Below are 5864 nucleotides of genomic sequence, written 5' to 3' on the forward strand. Positions count from 1 at the left end.
TATCACGCTGCCCCGGCCTTGTTCTTCCTCATCGTTCGATACTTCTTTGAGCTGTACGTGGCTACACCACTGGCTGCTCTCTTGAACATAAAGGAGAAAACCCGACTGCGGGCACCTCCCAATGCCACCTTGGAACATTTCTACCTGACCAGTGGCAAGCAGCCCAAGCAGGTGGAGGTAGAGCTTTTGTCCCGGCAGAGCGGGCTCTCCGGCCGCCAGGTAGAGCGTTGGTTCCACTGCCGCCGCAACCAGGACCGGCCCAGTCTCCTCAAGAAGTTCAGAGAAGCCAGCTGGAGATTCACATTTTACCTGATTGCCTTCATCGCCGGCTTGGGCGCCATTGTGGATAAACCCTGGTTCTATGACATGAAGAAAGTTTGGGAGGGATATCCCATACAGAGCACTATCCCTTCCCAGTATTGGTACTACATGATCGAACTTTCCTTCTACTGGTCCCTGCTCTTCAGCATTGCCTCTGATGTCAAACGAAAGGATTTCAAGGAACAGATCATCCACCATGTGGCCACTATCATCCTCATCAGCTTTTCCTGGTTTGCCAATTACATCCGAGCTGGGACTCTCATCATGGCTCTGCATGACTCTTCTGATTACCTGCTGGAGTTAGCCAAGATGTTTAACTACGCGGGATGGAAGAACACCTGCAACAACATCTTCATCATCTTCGCCATTGTTTTCATCATCACCCCACTGGTCATCCTGCCCTTCTGGATCCTGCGTTGCTCCCTGTGTACCCACTGGAGCTCTATCCTGCCTTCTTTGGCTATTACTTCTTCAATTCCATGATGGGAGTTCTACAGCTGCTGCATATCTTCTGGGCCTACCTCATTTTGCGCATGGCCCACAAGTTCATAACTGGAAAGCTGGTACAAGATGAACGCAGTGACCAGGAATAAACAGAGAACTCAGAGGGGGAGGAGGCTGCAGCTGGGGGAGGAGCAAAGAGCCGGCCCCTAGCCAATGGCCACCCCATCCTCAATAACCATCATCGTAAGAATGACTGAACCATTATTCCAGTTGCCTCCTAGATTAATGCATAAAGCCAAGGAACTACCCCCCTCCCCGCGCTATAGGGTCACTTTAAGCTCTGGGGAAAAAGGAGAAAGTGAGAGGAGAGTTCTCTGCATCCTCCCTCCTTGCTTTTCACCCAGTTGCCTTTAAACCAAATTCTAACCAGCTCATCCCCAGGTAGAGGGATGTTGGTTATATTCTGTTAGAGGGGGATGGTTGTATTTTCCTCCCTGTCCTCCAAGTCATCCTTTCTACTGCTTTTGAGGCCCTCCCTCAGCTCTCTGTGGGTAGGGGTTACAACTCACATTCCTTATTCTGAGAATTTGGCCCTAGCTGTTTGCCTTTGACTCCCTGACCTCCAGAGTCAGGGTTGCGCCTTATTGTCCCATCTGTGGGCCTCATTCTGCCAAAGCTGGATCAAGGCTCACCTTTCTAAGCTCCCTAACTTGGGCCAGAAACCAAAGCTGAGCTGACTTTTAATTTTTCCCTCTATGACACAAATGAATTGAGGGTAGGAGGGTGCACATAACCCTTACCCTACTTCTGCCAAAAAGTGGGAGCTGTACTGGTGACTGCTCCGATGATCTTTCTTTGTGCTACTTCTTTCAGCTGTCCCTGTAGCCACAGGTCTAAGATCTGACTGCCTCCTCCTTTCTCTGGCCTCTTCCCCTTCCCTCTTCTCTTCAGCTAGGCTAGATGGTTTGGAGTAGAATGGCAACTATTTCTAATTTTTATTTATTAAATATTTGGGGTTTTGGTTTTAAAGCCAGAATTACGGCTAGCACCTAGCATTTCACCAGAGGGACCATTTTAGACCAAAATGTACTGTTAATTTTTTTTTTTTAATTAAAAGATTAAATAAAAAATATTAAATAAAACATGGAAAAAAATGTTTTTAATTAGCTGGGCATGTTGGCGCACACCTGTAGTCCCAGCTACTCAAGAGGCTGAGGCAAGAGGATCACCTGAGCCCAGGAGGTCAAGGATGCAGTGAGCCATGTTTATGCCACTGCTCTCCAGCCTGGGTGACAGAATAAGACCTTGTCTCAAAAAAAAAAAAAAAAAAGGCGGGGGAGGTGGGGGGCGGGTGCAGCAACTCACGCCTGTAATCCCAGCACTTTGGGAGGCCAAGGCGGGTGGATCATGTGGTCAGGAGATCGAGACCATCCTGGCTAACACGGTGAAACCCCTTCTCTACTAAAAAATACAAAAAATTAGCCAGGCATGGTGGCGGGCTCCTGCAGTCCCAGCTGCTTGGGAGGCTGAGGCAGGAGAATGGCATGAACCCAGGAGGCAGAGCTTGCAGTGGGCCGAGATTGTGCCACTGCACTCCAGCCTGGGTGACAGAATGAGACTCTGATTCAAAAAAAAAAAAAATCTCGAAATAGATTTTTAAAAATTAAAATCTTAGAGTTCAATTAGGAGATCCTTTGGATTTCCTTGCAGAAAAAAAGCAGTAACTGTGAACCAAGGAAAAGATTCCACTTCTCCTGCTTCCTAGTATTTGCTATAATAAACTTGGGAAGCAGTCAGATCCTTGCCCTTCCTTTAATATCTGCTCTACACTGTAGAAAATGTGCAGTCAGAAAGCAGGTTAAGGGCTCCACTTAGTGGGAAGCAACAAGACCAGGAGATCAGGCAGGAGAACTAGGAGCACAAGGCTTTCTCTTGTGCCTGTGAAGGGAAGAAATGTCTCAGAACATGGACAAATGAGACTTTTCCAGCTCCACCCTTCTGTCAATAAACCAGGCCTGGCCTGGTGGCTCACACCTTTAATCTCAGCACTTTGGGAAGCCAAGGCAGGGGAATTACTTGAGGTCAGGAGTTCAAGACCAGCCTGGGCAGCATAGCGAAACCCTGTCTCTACAATAATAATAATAATAAAATAAAACACAAACCAGACAGAGGGGTTTTTGGGCCCACTCCTCTAGATTCTCATCTGAAATCCACTCTCACCACTGGGAATTCCTGTGACACTCCAAAGATTCCAAGGATATTATCTTTTAGTTCCCTTCCTCTCCGTTGGAAATTCCAACCCAAGAAAGTCTCAAACTGCTGCAGCTGTAAAGCCTGATGAATGACTCAGTTCCTCCACCTGTAGGCCTTTGTACTTAGGGCAGAAAGTCCTCAACTCTGAATGACCTTGGCACCCCAGGTGCTGCTCCCTATGTGAGAGAGAGCAGCTATCTGGGCCTGGCAGTCCTCTGGCCATTAGGGAAACCCTCTGTGCTTGTCTTTCTCCACCCCTGAAAGTATCTCTGAAACGCTATTTTTGTGACATTCTCCACCCAACATGGCTTTGCAAAATATGTGTTCTACTCGCAGGTTGACTGGTGTTCTGACTCTTGATGAAGTTACCAGGATCTGGTAGGAGTCATTTGATCCAGATGTGAGGTGGCATCTTTCTTCTGCTGGCCTATTTACCTGACCATCCTGTTTCCAGTAAGGCCTGATAGGAATTTTTAAAGCCTACAAAAGTTCCTTTCGAAAGCTCAAAGTTCCCCTGGAATCACACTTTAAGTTTTTGTTTTTCTGTGTATGGAATGCTTCTGTATTTTCCACAGAAATTTCAGAACAAACTTCCATGGACATATTATTCTACAATCTAATCAGAACTTGAAATTACCTTACCTTTGAAATCTCAAGGCCCACCAGTCTGTTTTCTGACCACCCCTCTCAGTCTGCCCAGCTGCCATTCTCTACGTCCTAGAGCACCTCATAGAGAGCACCAGTTCCCAAGCCTGCCTCCATCACCACGGCTACCTGCTCAGTTCAGATACCCTCATATCTTGCCCCAATTCCTGCAGCAGCCACAGCCTTCTGCCCGGAACCAGGTCTTTCCATTCTCCTGGCCCTCTGATGGGTCCCCCAACATAGCAGTAGTTTCCATAACTCATTCTGCCTGGTGCCCAGCAGATCTTTCTGTTTGGAGTTTTACTGGACTGCAAATTGCCTCATGTCTCTGTGCCTGGGCTCTGCTTCCTATTCCAGGACATCAGCAGACCCAGACTCACTTGAACTGAGAAGCAGTAGAAATTACTGGCCTTATTTTTTCAAAGTTAACATTGTTATTGTTTTTAAGGGTGACGTTCTGAAACACCTTAGAGCCTGGAATCAGCACTTCATCTTCACATGGGCCAAAAGTATATCTCTAACGGAAACTTCTAACAAGGCTCTGATGACAAGGACTGAGACTTTCTATTAAAATATGGTGTATGAAAAGCTATTTGTCGAGAAAAAAAATATGAGAAAAATTGGCCAAAAAATTGCATTTCCTCTCCCATGGTAATGAAACTTGGTGCAACAGCCTCTATAAATGATGTAACTCTGCCCTGTAGTGAGAAGTTGAAGAGCTCTTGTCAAATAATAACAGAAAGCTTTAAACTTAAAGTTATGTAAAATTTGAAGGAATTTTCTTACAGTCCTGCTAATAACCCTGGCGTGGTACACCCAGTACAGGCCACTAGAGCTGTTCTGTGGAAATTGTTGAATTGTTTATTTTGATTTTGTTTGTTTGTTTCCCCTCTGCCCTTTCACATTCAATTTTAAATTTTTTATTTGCTTTCAGTTTCCCTCTCTCTCTCTCTCTCTCTCTCTCTCTCTTTAATTTGAGACAGGGTTTTGCTCTGTTGCCCAGGCTGGAGTGCAGTGGTGTGATCTCAGCTCACTGCAGCCTCAACCTCCTGGGCTCAATCAATCCTCCTGCCTCAGCGTCCCATGTAGCTGAGACCACAGGCATGCCACCATACCCAGCTAATTTTTGTATTTTTGGTAGAGATGGGTTTTGCCATGTTGCCCAGGTTGGTCTTAAATTCCGGAGCTCAAAGGATCCACGCACTTCAGCCTCTCAAAGTGCTGGGATTACAGGTGCGAGCTACCACACCTGGCTGAAAAATGTTGATTCTTTTTTATAATCCACCATCTCTAACAGACCCTCGCCATAGCTTCACTCCAGGGTCTTCTTGTTTTATAAAATATGAAGGAGTAGCTGTCAGTAGGATGAGGGTCCAGAGGTAGTAAATATTACCTGTACTATTAGCCACCCAATTGGAGTCAAAAGGTGATCTGTCATGTCTAAGATTGATGTCATCTAGCAGTTGAACAAGGACTTCCCATAAGACAGTGAAAGTGAGGCCTGAGCACTGACTTCATTGTTGGTGCCTTATTTCCATGCTGATGACCATCAACCACCAGTTTAGGGTCCAGAACTCTGGACTTGTATTTCCATCTGCATCCTGGACACCTTCCATCTTAGGTAAGTTCCAACAAAAAATTTCTCAATGGTGCATGTTTTCCATTTCTTACAGCATGGAGCTATTTTTATTAAATGATGGAATGTTATTACCATCTTTAGATCTGCAGTCCTATATTCCACCACAGTCTGACCTAATTCTGCCAGAATCTGGAGCACGGCAGAACCTGAGAGTGGTTGACAGGACCAGCAGGATGAGAGTGAGTATCTATAGTAAGCCTCTTTGCTGTCTTTGAGTTCTCCCTGATCTCACTCCATTTTTTAAATTTTTATTTTGTTATTTTTAGAGTCAGTATCTTGCTGTCACCCAGACTGGAATGCAGTGGTCCGATCATGGCTCACTGTAGCCTTGAATATCCTAGGCTCAAGCAACCCTCCCACCTCAGACTTCTGAGTAGCTAGGACTACAGGCACACACCACCACGCCTGGCTAAGCGGTTGGAACTTTTTATTTTTTTATTTTTATTTTATTTTATTTTTATTTTATTATTATACTTTAAGTTCTAGGGTACATGTGCATAGCGTGCAGGTTTGTTACATATGTATACTTGTGCCATGTTGGTGTGCTGCACCCATCAACTTG

The 5864-nt window shown here is 45.6% G+C and overlaps 1 pseudogene across 1 annotated transcript; it reads left to right on the forward strand.

Annotated features, from left to right (window-relative positions):
- The first annotated feature begins 6 nt into the window (after positions 1-6).
- Positions 7-1895, forward strand: LOC105519630 (annotated as a pseudogene). Its single transcript, XR_001002999.1, has one exon. The product of XR_001002999.1 is annotated as a ceramide synthase 2 pseudogene (transcript).
- Positions 1896-5864: the final 3969 nt, after the last annotated feature.

Source organism: Colobus angolensis, unplaced genomic scaffold, assembly GCF_000951035.1.
Source record: "Colobus angolensis palliatus isolate OR3802 unplaced genomic scaffold, Cang.pa_1.0 Scaffold355, whole genome shotgun sequence".
Lineage (NCBI taxonomy): Eukaryota > Metazoa > Chordata > Mammalia > Primates > Cercopithecidae > Colobus > Colobus angolensis.